The 18,595-nt window shown below is 39.4% G+C and overlaps 1 protein-coding gene and 1 pseudogene across 2 annotated transcripts in view; both read left to right on the forward strand.

Annotated features, from left to right (window-relative positions):
* Nucleotides 1-18,595, forward strand: part of NRG1 (neuregulin 1) — a 1,106,314-nt gene that overhangs the window by 363,094 nt on the left and 724,625 nt on the right. The window lies entirely within an intron of this gene.
* Nucleotides 8,263-9,259, forward strand: LOC122217192 (annotated as a pseudogene).

An 18,595-nucleotide genomic window follows, 5' to 3' on the forward strand; every position in this document is an offset into this window, starting at 1 on the left:
CAGTCATCTCAACAGGGCTCTGTCTGATGTACATTCCACCTGAGCACATTTTACCAACTATTGCCTTTCCTGTTTTCTGCTATGATTGGTTCTAGACAGGAAGGATAGAAGCTCATTTTATAAGATGCACAAATCCCTAACCACTACATGTGCTTTTCCTTATATACCTATGAATCCATTCTGATTTTTTTTCTCTCTCTCCTTTGCTACCAAGGAAAGCCTAGTTTTCTTTCTTCTGTCTTAAGATCCTTGTTTAAAAAATTTTTTTTTACATTTATTTATTTTTGAGAGACAGAGACAGAGGGTGAACAGGGGAGGGGCATAGAGAGAAGGAGACACAGAATCCAGAGCAGGCTCCAGGCTCTGAGCTGTCAGCACAAAGCCTGATGCGGGACTTGAATCCATGAACTGTGAGATCATGACCTGAGCCAAAGATGGACGCTCAACTGACTGAGCCACCCAGGCACCCCAATAAGATCCTCATTTTAGAAAAAGTCAGTAAAGCAGCCAAAAACACCCTCTCAAGAATTGGGATGTCTCTCTTATTTCTGACAGTTTTTAAGGTGTGTGTGTGTGTGTGTGTGTGTGTGTGTGTGTGTGTGTGTCTGAGGCAGGTGGTGGGGATGGTGTGTTTGACAAGGATCAATCAGGCAAAGCACTCCTAGCATTATTCATATTTTCTTTTTTGTAAAACTGAGGCAGGGGTAGATGAACTGGTATTGTCTATACCTAGTGAGTCTCTGATGCACTGATTTGTTTACCCTAATTGAACATACGTAAAATAACTGATAAATAAATACAAATACATGACAAATACATAATAAAGCATACATAAAATAATTGACAAACAGATAAAGGCGATTTCATTTTGGGGCTAATAATGGTATGCTATGAATGGCTGTCAAGCATATCTTTTAAACTTTCATTGTATTACTGCCCTGGCTATAAAAAAAAAAAAAAAAGAAAAAGAAAAAGAAAAAAAGATGCTCTGACCTATTTGCTGGTGGAAAAATTCATTCATCCTCCACAAGTGTTCTGGAAACATCAACTTCTCAATAAATTCAGATATAGCAATTGACCGTTTTCAGGATGTGATGGAAAAAGGCTAAAAGCCAGTTTTGCCAAAAGCTAGTTACTCAAATGTTTCCAAGTCTCATTCTCCACTCCATTTCCACACACCCTGTAGACATAGCTACTCTCTCCTTATCTGGGCTACACTTAAATTGTTAATAATGCCAATTTACCTGGCTGTCTTGTCAAAGTTAAGGGCAAGTGAGAGGAGGAGTTGTGTGAGTAGCCTTGACGAGGTGATGATACCTAGGGAAAGTTCTCAGTCCCTACAGTAGGTAGCAGTATTAGGCTAGAGTGTGGGACATGAGCTTCTAGCAGCAATTCACCTTCAATTTCTTTGCTCTGCTTCAGACTACTCACCTGACGTGTTACTTCCCACTGCTTTGAGGGCTCCTGACCTGTAGATCTGCTGTCCTGCCTGGCCACTCCATGTGAATGATGGATACAGTAGTCTACCCATTGCTTTTCCTAAATGCAGGGAACCCAGATGTGGACCACATGAAAACTTAGGGAACATTCCAGGCTGTAGCATCCTCTTGAGCCTTAGTCTAATATTAATACCAAACAACATGAAGACGGCTTAGGAAATCTTTAGGCTAGTCATGTATATGTTTTTTCCTTATCTCTAAATTCCCCTGGCATTGTAAGCTCTTTTTGGTTAGCAGACTTCAATTTTCATTTCCTTTATGTCTGCCACCCTACACTCATCCTCCTCTTCTGACTTAGCTCTGTGTCTGTTGGATTGTTAATGAATCCTCTGTATTCTCAACAGTTCATTGCATTTGAAACGTAGGTCTCCTTTATGGACTCTGGTTCCATGCAGCCCAATTTCCTTTCTCCCAGCACACATACACATACATGCGTGACTGGAGGATGAAGGTGGCCAGTAATGGGTGATTAGCCTGGCAGTTTCCTCCTTTGCCACTAGAATGTTCAGGATATTTGCCAGACTATGCCCATGTTCACCCCCAAATTGTTCTCTTTGATGGATCTTACCATTGCACTCCATACAATTTATCCCTCCTCATAACTCACATTTAGGGCCCTAGAAAGGCCCTTAAAGGACACCCATAAGTGGATTAGGTCCTTAGTCTTACCTGACTCCTTGAAATGCTTTTGTGTGGTTTCCTCATTTGCTTGGAATGACCCATTTAACAACCTAACTTTACAATTCTTTGATCTCAGCTCTTCCAGAGACATTTGTCTCCCTATGTCCACAGGAATCTACTTTTTCAGGCGCGTCTGTTCTCTCCCAACAAGAGTCTCTCACATCCCATCTTTCCTCTCAAGCATACCTGTTCTTTGACCCCTTTTGTACTCCCCAATCTTGAGTCTTTTATTCTCTACCGGGTTTCAAGCCCCTTTAGGCTTCCTTTTCAGGACCTCCTGGTCACTGTCTTGAATTTCTCGTTCACTAGCTGACTTGATCTTTCAACTCATTCCCTTTACAGACCTACCCCCTAATCCTAGGTCACTTCTTTTATTGACCTTTGCTACTCCTAGAACCAGTCAGAACTGATGTAATGAGGGACACACCAGAATAAATTATTTATACTGATAACGTGCACCTAACATCTCATCCTGGTATGGTTTGACAGGTCCTGGAAGTCCATGCTGACCATATAGCTTATGTTGTGCCTCAGAGCCCAAACTAGCAGCACTGAAAGTGACGGAGTCCCCTAATTGGGAGAGGGAGATGGATTAAGCTATTGTAAAAGTTTCTATTGACATGTGCACATACATAATAGATAATTTTATAGGAATGAGAAAATGTGATTATATCTTATGTACAAATAGGTGGGGAGAGATTTAGCATAGTTTCTAGTTTTCCTTTCGGTTTAGTTTCCACTTTTCTTCTTATTGCCTATACATCAAAATCAGCCTCAACTTATAAACATATACCCAGAAAAACTGTCAATAACCTAGATAGAATATGTCTGGGTTTTTTCTTCCAACGCTCATATACTGAAAGATATATACAAATTCATATATATATATATATATATATATATATATATACACACACACATTCATATATTCATATACACACATATACATACATATATACACATACATGCATACTATAGATACATAGGATTTTTGGTACTCCTTTTACAAGGTGAGATCATAATATACACATTTTGTGTTCTTTTCTCATTACATCTTATCTGGCAGAAATCACTCCAAATCAATTAGACCAGTCATTTTTTTACACTGCATTATTAACTTTGTTACCTTATATAAACTACCAAACATTTATTGAGTACCTATCATGTGCATACAAAAGCCTGAAATTTCTTCAGATTTTAGAATCGAAAAGGGAATTTATGGCACCCGGGTGGCTCAGTCGGTTAAGCGTCCGACTTCAACTCAGGTCATGATCTCGCGGTCCGGGAGTTAGAGCCCTGTGTTGGGCTCTGGGCTGATGGCTCAGAGCCTGGAGCCTGCTTCCAATTCTGTGTCTCCCTCTCTCTCTGCCCCTCCCCTGTTCATGCTCTGTCTCTCTCTGTCTCAAAAATAAATAAACGTTAAAAAAAAATTTTAAAAACTCATAGTTCAGGGGCACCTGGGCAGCTCAGTCGGTTGAGCTCCTGATTCGGCTCAGGTCATGATCTCGCAGTCTGTGAGTTCAAGCCCCGCGTTGGGCTCTGTGCTGACATTTCAGAGCCTGGAGCCTCCTTCAGATTCTGTGTCTCCTTCTCTCTCTGCCCCCACCCCTCCGCTCTCTGTCTCTGTCTTTCTGTCTCTGTCTCTGTCTCTCTCAAAAATAAATAAACATTAAAAATAAAAAAGAAAACAACTCATAGTTCAGCCATCCTACAGAACATATGAGAAAACTAAGGCTCTGTAAACATCCATGATTTGTTCAGTGTCTTGCGGGCAACTAGTGCTCAGATCAGAACCTAGCTCTAGTACCTCCCAAGAACAGTGCTATCTGAATCATACTATACAGAATCCCATAAATTTGTCTTAGAAGCCATTCTGACAATACTTACAACTTAATGTGATTGTTTGGTACAGCATAAGATATGTTTTCAGGCCTGAGGTAGGGAGGAAATAGGGGAGAGCAAGAATTTGGGAAAATTCCTATTCATGTACTGGTGGCTGTGTGGATAGACCACACTGTTTTTATTGACCCAAACTAATCAACCAGTGGAGACTTAAGAGTGCCAGCATTTGAAGGGGCATCAATAAAAGAAATTTGTGTTGAAGAGCTATGTAAGATGTCCTGTGAAAGGAATTCACTCCCCATCTTAAGAGGGCTCTTTTCACAGAGGAAGCCTTAGGTAGACTGTGGTTGTAGATCCTCCCTGGGCTTTAAAGCACATCTGGAAAGGCTCAGCTTTCAAATTAGAACTCCTTTCACAGTACTGGAAAAATTTGTCTTGAGTGTTAGAAAACTGTTTCCCAAGATGATAAAACCTGTGGCAAAATATGAGAACTTTCATGTGTAGAGGAAAAAACCCCACACTTTTACATCACATTTCTTAATGGGGCATATATGGATCTATTAATAAAGAGTTATCCTCTGCCAGATTTTTCTGCCCTTGGTGAATTTCCATTGTCCCCAAAGTACCCCGCGTACCAGTCCGTTCAGTCATCAAATAATTTAGGGGCATGCCAACATTATGCTAGGTACTGAATAAAGGGAGAGTACAGTTGCCCGAGCCTCCCATATCCAAGTGGGAAATGTACTACTGAATATCCTGCGTGCCTGTCCCTGCAGAGAATTCAGTGTGGACTTTATGACCTTCACTGACAAAATAGCGAGAAATGAACAAATGTTCCTTCAAGGCAGCTAATTCCTTGGTTATTATGAAGCTGATTGGATCTTTTGTATGCATTCCAAAGACTCCAAAAAGAGTCCTTGAAGGTGTAATTCTACCAGAAGAGGTTTGCTGCAGACCCCTTGAGACACTCTGCAGCAGGGGCCCTCCAGCTGTACGGGATGTGCTTTCACATTGTAGGGCACCTGACAGTTGAGTAGAAAATTGCTTTTGGTACTGGGTTTTCTGTGATCATTCAGAAACAGTACTAGGTTCCAGGCTGCATTGTCTGTATCATCTTTTTCTTGAAGTGCTCTGCATCTTTATGCATCTAATTCTAGTAGGATTTGTTTTTCATACGTACCATGTCTCGGATTTTCTACTAGGTAGTACACATTTTTCTGATGCAGTCGCCTTGCCAGTCATATTATCATCCTCACTTCAGAAAGGAGGTTAAGAGAGTTGAGGTAGTTCCCACAATGTCACAGAACTGGAAGAGGCAGAGCAGGAATGTATCTCAGATCTCTGTGTCTTGAAAGTCTGGATTGAGATCCCTGGGTATCCAATACCCCTCTCAACCCCCAACTCTGGATCAAAAGAGAATCAGGAGGCAGAGACTAAGTTGAGGCATGAGCATATTCTGACGGGCCAGTGGTAAACGTAGAGTCTAATTTTCTAAAGCTGAATATTAAATGTTTACAGCATGTACTTGATGTTAGCATGAATTTATTTCCCAGAGTTGGGATTTTCAGTGATTGCCATTCCCACACCAGTACTGTGAGGAACAGTGGGAAAGGAGAACAGGTTGACTTTTCAGAGAATGAGACATTTTTTTTTTTGAAAAAGAAGGCAAAAAGAGGAACTATATAATTCCCAGTCCTGACAGAAAATATCTCTAGGGTAATTACGGCTGATCCAATGTTTGTTTCTCTGGGTAATCAGGTAACCCAGCTTTCAGTGAGTGTGTCTTTCTCTTTGTCTCTTTAGTTAACTATTTCTAAGTATAGGTGGACTGTACGAGATAAAGTAGCCTAAATTCACACCAGATGACAAAATGTCTCTCATGAGACTGTATGCCATAATATGAATATCGTTAGTTACACTTAAACTTAGCCATTCTGTGGCTTTTATATTTGTTTAATATTCATTTTGCACAAAGTCTCCTCTGCAATAGACCCCTGGATGATTGGTATTAACATGTCAGTATTTATTCATTAAAGGAGAGCAACCTCAAGAAGACTAAGTGACCCTTGAGAGCTTTCTCGTTGACTCTGTGACAGAGCTAGGAATTCAGTGGCTATGAGGTGACACACTGAATGTGATGTTTGTCATAATTTCTCATGTGTTATATCAATACACTCATTAGCTGAGGATGTCAGCATTAGCTGAGTAGGTATCCTGATCAATGTTTGCCCATTCTCTGGATAATTAGCACTGTTTGGTAAAAGAGGAGGAGTTTTGAGTTGACCTCCCTGGTAACAAAATCAAGCATTTGGTTAAAGCTAACCTGACACAGTTAATGCCCGAGTAATTCCTCAGCCCCTTACTCTCTACCCTTAATCCAACCTGGGTCTCCTTTCATCTTTGTAGGTTTCTTAGCTATTTTGTATTAGCAAGATATCATGATGAACTAATTCCATATATTAACCATGTGCTCTGACAAGAGTTGAGTGACTAAGAGGCCCAAGAACAGGCCCTCAGTAGCATTATCCTCTCTTGACAGGCCATATGTGGGTGTTACTGGGAGACTAAATGAGCTTATTATATATTTTAGAAAGAAATATCAAAGAATTTAAAAATTCTCCAGTCCATCCAGCAGCAAACCTTTTGTTTTCCAACTTTAATTGTATTATAATGGTAAAAAAAATGCTAATTGTTACTCCATATCAACTGTTTTTACGTGGTGGGATTGGGGGAAGGAATCAGTGGGTGAGGATCTGGCATGGGAGTATCTGTGTTTGCCTGCGTGTGTGTGCGCGTTACTTATGGCTGTTAATTATCTCAGAAAGGCAAATGTTCAAGTGAAGAGAAACAGACAACGGTTCACAGTGATTATGAAGCTGTGTTTGTACCACTGCCAACTCTTGGGGAAAATTTCATATCTGTTGGTAGAGAAAAAATACTGGAAACCTACAAATGAAATCCTGAAAACTGTAAAGATGTATATCTCTTGGTAATTCAAACTAGGGACAAATATTATTTATGAAGATGAAATGTTTGTGTTTCTATGCTACAGTATTTAGTAATAATAATTATTCACATACAGTGTTTATATTAATCCTGACCATGCTAATTCAGAGTATGCACTTTTATTTACCTTTGTTTGTGAAGCCAGTTCATTAGGCAAATGATCAATATAATTCGCTTACTGTCATTCAGAGAACTAGCAATTTTCAAACATTTTAGATGCATCTGTATACAGTATTATTTTAATTTTATATAAAATATTCTTCTTTACTGGATGTTACCATATTAACTTCACACCCAATGTGTTTATACTGAAATCTTCACTTTCTAGGATAAACCATTGTCTCCCGCTGACTCTCTTGGTTTTGTCGGCAAAACTATTCCCCTCATCTTGGAACCTCAAAGTCTTCCTTAAGGACTCTTCTTCCTTAAAGACTCCTCTCATGTTGTGCATATTTATTCTTTTGGAACATCCAGGAAATTCTGTCTTGCTAGTACATTTTGCAATTATCTTTTTAGCTTTATTTCTAGCACCTCCATTGCAGACCTCTCCTAATCCATTGAACTTATTTTACATCTCTCTGCCTACCATGTTTCTTCTTCCAATCCATCCTACACATCAAAGTTCCTCCACTTTTTGGTATCTGCAAACCACATAATAGACATCCAGGATATAGGCAGACCAATTACAGGTAAAGTTTTAAAATACTGTCATAATTTTTAAACAATAGTAAATAGTTTAAAAGTGATGATAATAGCTGTTTTGAATAATTAATTCATCATAATAATTCAGCAGTGGGAATGAAAAAAAGCAACAATTATATTAATGAGAGGGGAGAGTAACCCAAGGGTTACTCCAAAATGAGGATACAGATAACCAGCTGTAACAGATTGCATATAGAGTCTGTTTCTTCATTTATTCTTTATTTCTGCTGAATTAGAAAGATCTTACTTAAAAGTCATTGTGGGAACAAGAAGGAAGGAGAGAAAATGACATCCACAGATTACAGTACCTATAGCCAAGCTGCAGCCCAGCAGGGCCAGTACTTATGCTACCCAGCCCACTCAAGAATATGCACAGACCATACAGGCATATGGGCAGCAACATTGTGGAACCTATGGACAGCCCACTGATGTCAGCTCTACCCAGCCTCAGACGACTGCGACCTATGGGCAGATTATCTGTGCAACTTCTTATGGACAGCCTACCGTTGGTTATACTACTCCCAGATTTGATCTTGGAAGCATCAGTGGAGGTGGGCGGGAAGGAGTCTGTGGTGGAATGGGTGGTAGAGAGCAAGGTGGCTTCAGTAAGCCTGGTGGACTCATGGACAAAGGACCAGATCTTGATCTAGGCCCAATTGTAGATCCAGATAAAGACTCTGACAGCATCGCAATTTACATGCGAGGCTTAAACAACAGCGTGACCCTAGGTGATCTGGCAGACTTCTTAAACAGTGTAGAGTTGTTAAGATGAAGAAGATAATCAGACAACCCATGATCCCTATCTTCTTAGACAAGGAAACAGGGAAGCCCAAAGGCAGTGCTGCAGTGCCCTACGAAGACCTGCCAGCTATCAAGGCTGCCTTGGAGTGGTTTGTTGGGAAAAAGGTTTAAGGGAGCAAACTTGAGGTTCCTCTTGCTCTGAGGAAGCTTCTGGTGAATAGCATGCGGGGTGGTATGACTCCCTGTAAGGGTAGATGGATGCCACCGCCACTCCCTGGAGGTCCAGAAGGCCCCAGAGGTTGCATAGACCATGGAGGAGACAGAGATGGATTCCTCAGAAGAGGGTCCCAAGATTCCCAAGGGAATCCATCTGGAGGAGGACACATCTACCACCAAGCTAGACCCTGGCAGTGCCCCAATCTGGGGTGTGAAAACCAGAACTTCACCCAGAGAACAGAATACAACCAGTGTAAGGCCTCAAAGCCCGAAGGCTTCCTTCCACCATCCTTTCCACCCCTGGGTATTGACCTTAGCAGGGGTGGCCCCGGTGGCATGTGGGGAAGAAGAGGTGTCTGCATGGACCACCGTGGTCCTGGTGGATTGTTCAGAGGTGGCCCTGGTGAAGACAGAGGTGGCTTCCGTTGTGGTTGGGGCATGGACTGAGGTGGCTTTGGTGGAGGAAAATTAGGTGGCCCTAGTGACCCCCTGGACCTTTGATAGAACAGATGGGAGGCAGAAGAAGTGGATATGGAGGATGTGGAAAAATGGATAAAGGCAAGCACTGTTGAGCATGCAGAGACTGGCCCTAATAGACACAGAGACCCCATGAAGCTGCATTGAATGCCAGAATTATTTTTTTATTTTTTATTTTAAAATTTATTCTGAGGGAGAGCATGTGAACATGAGTTAGGGAGGGGCTGAGAGTGAAGGAGTAAATCCTCACCAGGCTGGGCACTGTCAACACAAGCCCAATGCAGGGCGCGATCTCATGAACTGCAAGATCTTGCAAGATCACTGCAAGATCATGACCTGAGCCTAAATCAAGCGTCAGATGCTTAACTGACTGAGCCCTCCAGGTGACCCTACCAGATTTAGTTTTAAACCATAAAATGTTTTAGGTTTATAAATCCATGTTCACAGTGTTGACCACAACATTATGATTATTCCTTGTCTGCACTTGAGTATTTTTCAGCATTTGTGAAGAAACCTTAGAACAAGTTAAATGTTAAAAAAAAAAAAAAGTCATTGTGAAGAGCAGCAAATACTTGGTGGTCTTTTGACTGGTTCTGGTTTGTCTAATCGTACAAAGATTCAGAAATTAGGGAGAGGGTTTTTGCTGACGGACATCCAGTGCCTTATTAGGAACTGTTTAGGCTGAGGGCATGCTCTTCTGAAAAGTGGCTGGTATGTTGAATTCATCAACACCGGCCAGTTGGATTTCTAATGAATTTTTGATTGGATTTGTTTGTGATAATTATTTCTTCATATTGATTTTTGGCATTCAGATGTGTTAAATATGGTCCATAACAGCACTGATTTCTTTCTTCAATAAGTTTGGAATATCTTTAAATAGTAAGATAGAAACTCTGGTCAACTAATCTATATCAAAATTCAGTCTTTTTAGAAACTTTTCCCCTCTCTTCCTAAATGTTTAAACTTAAATGCTGTCTATGAAATGATAGATTCAGGATCCTCCAGATATTGAATATACAACTGAGATATTCCACTGGAAATTAAAGAAATCTTTTTGCTGGATTTTTTTCTTCACTTACCGTTTCATTTAACGACCTTTACTCTTGACAGCCAGAGTTCTTGAGTATGAAGAAACAGAATCTTCTGTTCTCAACCCATTTTCTTGCACAGCATGCTAGAAATTCTTGCCTACAATCTGATGATATTCATAGTTTTTTTTATTTCTTTCAAGCTTTAAGTCAAGTTCAGGAGGCACACTTACCTTGACAACTGTGAACAAAGCAGTGTTGGTTTGCCCCTGGGTGCAGTTTCGGTCATTCATGTGGCGATATCTTTCTTTGTTGTGCATATTGATTGCACTCAGTCAATAACAATCCCAATGCACCCTTCATGTACACCAAGACTTACAAAATTATTAGCAAATAAGAAATCTCTTCCCCTCTGGCATTAGTTTTTAGTGATAAATAATTGTCAATCATTTCTCCTTGTACACATATGATCTACTTTACACTGTGGATGTCTCTGATTTCGTACAAGTCTGAAGAGAAGTATCTGCTGATAAAAGCCTAACAGCAAATAGTAAATGTTCTTTCACATTGTACACCACTGACATTATCCATCTTCTAACAGTTTCATAAATAACTTCACAGTTAGTTTATTCTGCTTTTCTCCATAAGGTGACTGTCACTGAACTTATTTGCAACTTTGAGTGATACCTTACTGGTTTTGGTTTCTTCTCTGCCTTGAGTGGGGGAACTCGTCAATATTTTACCTAACAGCTTTTGTTTTCACTTGTTTCGGAAAAACTTGATAGATATACCTGAATTCTGCCTTGAAAATGACAAGAAAGCTTCAGTGGCTTCATACCACTATTTGACAACCTTTTGCAACAGACAACTCACTGAGGACCAGTGATGAAAAATGGTCAGTCCACGAAGTCCAGTCTTGAGATGTTCATCATTCTACATCCTGTCTGCAGGTCTCCTTTTGCACTGCTCATGAAATTTATGCATTTGTAGAGAACTTTGTTCTGCACAGATTCACTATGTACTTTCTCTATAAAAACTTCTTCACTACGTTGGCGAGTTTAGGTCATAGTATATCGTTTATAATGCTGTTTTCGTATTTCACTACTTTTATGCATCCAAGTAATTAATTTTGAACCACTACTTCATTTTGCGTATTGACACCATTAAACGCAATAAAGCAGTTATAAGAAAAAAGACGTAGTCATCAGATGTAGACACTCATAAGCAAATTATGTGAGTCATCGGAGATGAATTGCACTTTGTTTGCCAAAGGTTACCTAAGACCACCAATCTTGCATATTCCATGTATGTGAGATATTTTAAAGGTAAGTGCTATGAAGAATCATGATATATTTTTATGAGAATCATAACTCATATAAGACTATTGGCAACAACTAGTTGTTCACAAGTCCCACATAGAAAAATGGTGCCTTGTCCCTTGGCTCATATTATTTTATCAAATTACCATCCCTAAACCCCAAAAACCAACAACACAAAAAGACCTATCAGTGGCTCTGGTAGCCTATGTGATAAAATCAGAACTCCTTAGCCTGACACTCTCAAGGTCCCCCTAACGGGGGGCTCCCTATCCTCTGCCCAGATTTCTGTTTTATCCCTGCAGATTCACCCAGGATGTCTGCTAAAACCCCCTTAACTTTTTGATTGTTAAAGAAGGTTCAGAATCTCTCTGAATGCCAGAACTTGTCTGCACAAATGGACCAGAAATCTCGGCTTTTATCTTTACAGTTCAGTTCAAGTTCTCACATGTGAATGGAAGCGGGCATAATGGAGGCGAGGCAAATTTAAACCACGTTTTCAAATCATGTCTCCAGTATTTGTTCTGTGAACCATTCTTTCAAACCAGTTTTTACTCATTGCTTCTCCAAGTATGCCATTTGCTTTCTTTTTATTTATTTATTTTTAATTTTTTTAATGTTTATGTGTATTTGAGGGAGAACGAGAGAGACAGTGCATGAGCGGGGGAGGGGCAGAGAGAGATGGAGACAGAATCTGAAGCAGGCTCCAGGCTCTGAGTTGTCAGCACAGAGCCAACGTGGGGCTCAAACTCACCAGCCATGGGATCATGACCTCAGCTGAAATCGGACACCCCACCGACTGAGCCACCCAGATGCCTCTGCCATCTATATCTATGCAACTTATATCTATATCATTCTAATCATCACAAAAGCTTTGTCTTGTCTACCTTGTGAATTCTTTACCTCCTGTTGATTTTCTCACCTCCTAAGATAAAATCTTATTTACCTACCTTGTCTGAATTGCCTTCTTCTCTCTATAATTTCTGTTGAAATTACTTTCATTATAATTTTTTAGTCAGTACGTTGCTTTGAGTCAGTGGGTTGCTCTGAAAAATATGCTTTAATTGTATATAAGCCTTCAATTTGAATGGCTGTACGTTGCCCCAAACTAGATTACAAGTGCCTCGAGAGCAACTTTGCCTTACATGTCTATACATCTATTCCAGGGTTTGGGTACAGTGCGATTCACAAATACTGTATTTGAGTTAACCTGCTTCCCAAGATTGTATCACACATACAAACTAGATGTAAGAATTTAAGAAAAACATACCTCTTCAATAAAGCGTTCTAAAACTTTTCATTCAATCTTTGTAGCTTCCTCATCACCTGGTTTTATCAGCAGTATTTAAATTTATGTGTTTACTTAACAAATGCTAATATAGCATACCCAGTGTCAGTCTTCTATGCACTTCACTAATGTTATCTCATTTAATTTTCAAGACACCAGCCTGCAGTAGATCCCCTACTGTTATCCCTATTTTACATAGTAGGAAGCTGATTTACTGAAAAGTAGCTTGGCTATGGTCACAGTATAAGTCAATAGTTAAGTCAAGATTCAAACCTACATCCTTAACTACTGTGCTCTAGGAATTTAAGCGAGAGCTTTCTCTAAAAAATGGGCTTCTGTCTTTGTTTATGATATTCCTATAGGATGGATATTAAATCAGTTAAAGAAAATAACCTGGGTGTCTGGGTGGTTCAGTCAGTTAGGTTAAGCATCCAACTTCAGCTCAGGTCATGATCTCATGGCTCAGGAGTTCTGTCCCCATGTTGGGCTCTGTGCTGACAGCTCAGAGCCTGAAAGCCTGCTTTGGATTCTGTGTCTCCTTCTCTGTCTGACCCTCCCTCACTCATGCTCTGTCTCTCTCTCCCTCCTTCAAAAATAAATAAACATTAAAAAAAAAAAAAAAGATCTACCTGTATTTCAGTGAAAATAAATTAAGACACATTTTAAGCTGGCATTACATCAGAGCTTAGTGGACATGAAATGACAGGAATCCAAAGCCTAAGAAATAGTCTAATCCAAGTCCTGTGAGACTTTCTGTCATAATGACCTTTCTGCCATGGGATATTATCCTGACAGTATGCCTTAGTGTCTCAGTTGTTTAAAAGTATAATACCTTTTGAAACAATCAACTTAAAAGGGAGTTCACAGACAATGGCCTCCTAGAGTGGATGGCACCCCTAGCCTGTGTTTCACTGAAACCATTCCTGCTTAGTCATCTTCTTTAGGACCAGCTTTTCTGATTGGACATGTATTATTTGGTGCCTTTCAATCTGTGCATAAATTGGACTGAATAATGAATGAAGCAGTTCTGCCTCTTACTAATTAAATACTGGAAGTTGTTTATAAGTTCTGTTAGCTCAGTCCCTCCTTGTCTCTCACTTAAGAATTTTTCTGGGACTCTCTTTTAGTCTCTGGTGGAAGGTACCCTTTGGGTTCAGGCCGCCATTCCCATTGCCTCAAAATCAATTTTCCTTTTTGTCTCTTTCCTTTTTGAAATTTAGGGTTCTTTGGATTTTTAAATTTAGACATTTTTTCTTTTTAAAAAAATATTATTCCCTTTATGAATATGGCTCTTAATTGCTAAGATTTCCTAATAACTAAAGGAAAATGGCAATTTTGGTTTTGCAATTTGGCTTAGAAAATGATTTCATCTGGGAATATCCACTGGGTGTATTTATACAACAGAAGTAAGTGTAGAATGGAGTAGTATTGGAAGTATTAGAATAGGGTAAAAATCAAATGTGGTTAATTTTATTACCCATAATGTACCATAATGTACCCATAATGTTTTTTTCTAAAATTATCATAAAGATCTAGGTCTGGATTAGATAATCACTTCTAGTCAATCTCCTTTGGAAGTTGGAAGCCAAAGAGACTCCATGTTTTCTCTATGATATTGCATAAATTTGGCATAATCATTAACAGTCAAATACTGATATTGACTTCCTGTTTACCTTAAAATATATTTCACAGTGATTTACCTCATTCTAGATGGAACAATAAAGAATTGGTAGATAGTCTTCTACGAAGAGTTAACATACTGAAATTTCCCTGTAATGGAGTGTGACAGTGTTGAATGTAAATAGCAATCTAGGAATGACTGAAAACAGATTATTTAATATGCATATGTATGAGGAAACAGTTCTACCTGCCAACTGCCTGGAAGAGCAGCGTAGTGATAAGTGGAGGACTGAAACAATTGCTGCACAATAATGGTTCTCATGTTTTGGAGCTGAGGGGCTAACCCAAAAGACGTTTACGTCTTTGTCTTGAAATCTGTGGAGGGAGCTATATTTTTGCAGCAAATGTGAAGAAGTGGGGAAAAAAGGTAAAATGACTTAATCTCACAGAGATTTGAAAATTCTGTAACTTGGACCTTGGTATGCTAACGGTGAAATCTTCTCAGGATGCCTACATCTATAGTTGCCAATTGTGTCTTTCCAAGCAGCCCTTCTCTTAGAGTCAGGATGTTCTCCTAGGGCTCTCTTCCTTGTTGAGTGACTAATATAATAATATAGCTGAGGATGGAAGTCAGTCGCTAGAATCTCCATTTCCCCTTCCCGCCTTAGGTAAATCGCAGGTGCTCTCATGTTGACTGTAAGATGCTCCCTGTAGCTGAGCTCTGTGGTTCTTATTTTCAGGTTCAAAATCTCCTGTAATATTTGACAGATAGATATAATTCTTTTTAAAACTCTGTCTTAAAACCCTTCCTTTTGAGGGCACTACATTATATTGCTCCTTTCCTATTTCTCTGTCTGATCCTTCTTGAGTTTTTTACTGGTCCTTTTTCTTCTGTTTCTAAATATGGATGGTAGGCCCTCAGCCCTTTGCTCTCTTTCTTTATATAATAGTTCTCAATCTGGGCATTGGGCAAGATGGGGGTGAGTGTGCAGAGAAGAGTATAGAGTATAGTGAATAGTTTTTTTCAGACCAGCACGCGTCCAAACACCTCTCTCCCACACTAAGATTAATGGAGACAGGAGCAAGGACTGATATATTTTCAGATTCTCTCATAGGTATGCCAGCCATATTGAGGGACACTATGAAAAATTCTTGAGTATTATTTTATTCATTTCCAGGTCTTCAGCTCTTGCTCCAGTGAAATGACTTCTCTATACCAAGTTTTCCATCTGCTAAACTTTTCCACATGGTTATTTCACTTACCTCACTGAACTACTTTCTTTTTCTGTTTTTCTCTTTTTGTTACTGGAGTTACCAGCATTCTCCTGGGCATGTGGGCTTAGAGGCAGAGTCATCTCTGAGTTCTCTCTTCTGTCTTCCATCAGCCCTCCTGTCTTCTGTCAATTATTGAATCTTGCTGAAATTTCCTTTCCCTTTCTCCATTATCTACCCTTCTTTTCCATAGTTACCAATTCCTTCTTTGTTGAGGCATTCTTTTTTTTTTTTTTTAAATACCATGACCACCTCCAGTTTGGACTTCCTGTCATAACATTTTTTACCTCCAATCCATCCTGTGACTCTCTCCAGATTAGTATTCTGTCCCAGCCTTTTGAAAGTTGGAATAAAAATAGCATGGTCACTGCTGTCATGAAGCTCATAGCCCTGTGAGGGATTCAGATATTAATCAATTAATCTCCTAATTTAATGTAATTTTAAATAAGAGCTTACAAAAAAAAAAGAGGAATATGGTGCTATTTGAGCCCAGATAAAAGAATATTATCCAGTTAGCAAATCTGTTTGTGCCAGGGATAGGGTTGATATTTAAATAATGTATGGGGGTCATGTAATGAATGTGGTAGAGATGATGAGTAAGGAAGGGTCTTTCATGAAAATGGAACAGCATGTATAAATATCCCATTATGTGTGGAGGCATAGAGGTTTTGAGTAAAGAAAGCTGTGGTCACAGCTTAAAAAGGCGGTAGGTTATGGAAACCAATTTGACAATAAATTTCATATATTGGGAAAAAAAGGCGGTAGGAGAAGGGAATTCAGTGAATTGTTGTCATAAGAGCTAGCAGGGTCCCGTGGCACATTTTAAGCTCTGATTAGGATTCTGTCTATATCTTTAAAGCTGTGAAATCTCACTGAAGAGTCTCAAGCAAGTTAGTAACATGATAAGATTTTAAAAGATCATTCTAGATAAAAAGCACAGCACAGGGGATATAGTCAATGGTATTGTAATAGCGTTGGATGGTGATAAGATAATTGCTTCATTTGTGGTAGGCATAGCATAACCTATAGACTTGTCAAGTCACTTTGTTACAACAAAATGTAACATTGTACGCCAACTATACTTCCATTAAAAAAAGAAAGGAAGGAAAATCTCTTTCCAGCTGCAATGGAGGGTACAGTTGGGAGAAAAGTAAGTCATGGGGAGACCATCTGAAGGATATTGTGAAGAGAAATTCTGACAGCTCATACGAGGTGATGGAAACAGAGATGGAGATTGAAGAAAACGGACCAGAAACCCAAAGTGGAGTAGGGACCCGAAGTAGAGATATGGGGAGAATATCACCCATAGCTTTAGAACAAGATGGGCTGAAAGCATGTTTTCATGCATCTAGAGAATTGGGAGGGACTTGAAATATCTGGAGCAAAGTTTGTTCGTTGGGAGTGGTGGCGTTGGACAGGCAGGTAGAGACCAGATTATGAAAATCCTTTTGTGTGATGCTGAGGGCAAAGAAGAATATCTGAAGGACTTTGAGTTGGGCATCACAATCAGAAAGGGAGTCTAAAGAAGGCTTCCTGGAAGTATGGAGGATGGCCTTTGTGGAAGGAGGCATGAGACAGGAAGAAGTAATGGGAGTATAAACTAAGGTCACGGCTTTGGAAATGAATAGGAGGGATTATATCCAATAAATATGAAAGAAATGGAATCATTAGTATTTGGTCACTGATTGCATGTAGAGAGTGAGAAAGAAGGTTGCCCAGGATGAATCTGTAGTTTCTGATTGAGATGGGCAGGTGGATAATAGTGTCACCCACTTTGATGGGCACCACGTTAGGAGGAGATTGGGAAGAAAGTGCGGAGTTTAGATTTGTTTAAACTTCACTTCTCAATACCTCCTCATCTCTGTAACTTTTTCTGTTTCTCCACTTGGCATCCATGGCCTATTGTTTTTCTTAGTTGTTTGGTTGGCTTTACTATGAACAGAAGTACCTAACTGTTCATCTCTTGTTCCATGCCTCCTATGAAATTAATTGAGAAACTGATATTTTTCATGTACATCTTTTAATTATCTTTCATTTCGCTCCAAGAGGCTGTTGAGCATGGATGCCTAGTAAGAAATTGTTAATAACAAACATGATTATTTGGGGCATGGCAATATGGAAATTTATTCCTGCCAAATAATCAATGCCAGTTTCAACCTGGCAGGAGTTTTGAAAGACTGAAGAAGGGAGTCTTTTGCGTCTGCTGGGAGAGGGCTATGCCTTTCTCTTTGTTACAGAGTCACTCAGTTGAGATTGGCACATGGTATTTTAATCAATTTATGTAAATAATATCATGCAATTTTAAGCCTAAAATGGACATCAGGGGTTACCTAATCCCTTGGATGAAATCTTCAGAATATTTCTCTTTCAGGATGTTATTACATATATTATATCCTTGGAATATTCTCAAAGCATTGAATCAGTGGTTGAAACACCAATAGAGATCTGTAGTCACATTTCCTGCATATTCATTGTTCAATCATCTGTGAAAAACTTTTAAAGTGTTTAACTGCAGACTTCAGCTGCAGAGTACTTAACTAGTATCATGTATAGTCCCTGGAGTTAAACTCCTTGTCTCAACCCAGATCTATTAGTTTGTAGAATCTGTATTATGGACAAGTCATTTTAACCAGTCTGAGTCTTAATTTCATCATATATGTCAGGTCAGGTTCTCTTGATATTTAATTAAATGTTAGCAATCTGAATAAATTCTACTGTTTTGAATAACTAATGTATACAATAAACATTTGTGGAGCACTTTCTATATGCTGAGTTCTGGACCAGGTTAGTGAAGGTAATACATAATTCTTTTCCAAAGAGAATTCTTGAACTGATGAGGGAAATAGACAAGAGAGCAGGCAATGATAAAGCAGTGTGAGACATTCAAGTATCCACACAAAGTTCTAA

This window comes from Panthera leo, chromosome B1 (assembly GCF_018350215.1).
Source record: "Panthera leo isolate Ple1 chromosome B1, P.leo_Ple1_pat1.1, whole genome shotgun sequence".
Classification (NCBI taxonomy): domain Eukaryota; kingdom Metazoa; phylum Chordata; class Mammalia; order Carnivora; family Felidae; genus Panthera; species Panthera leo.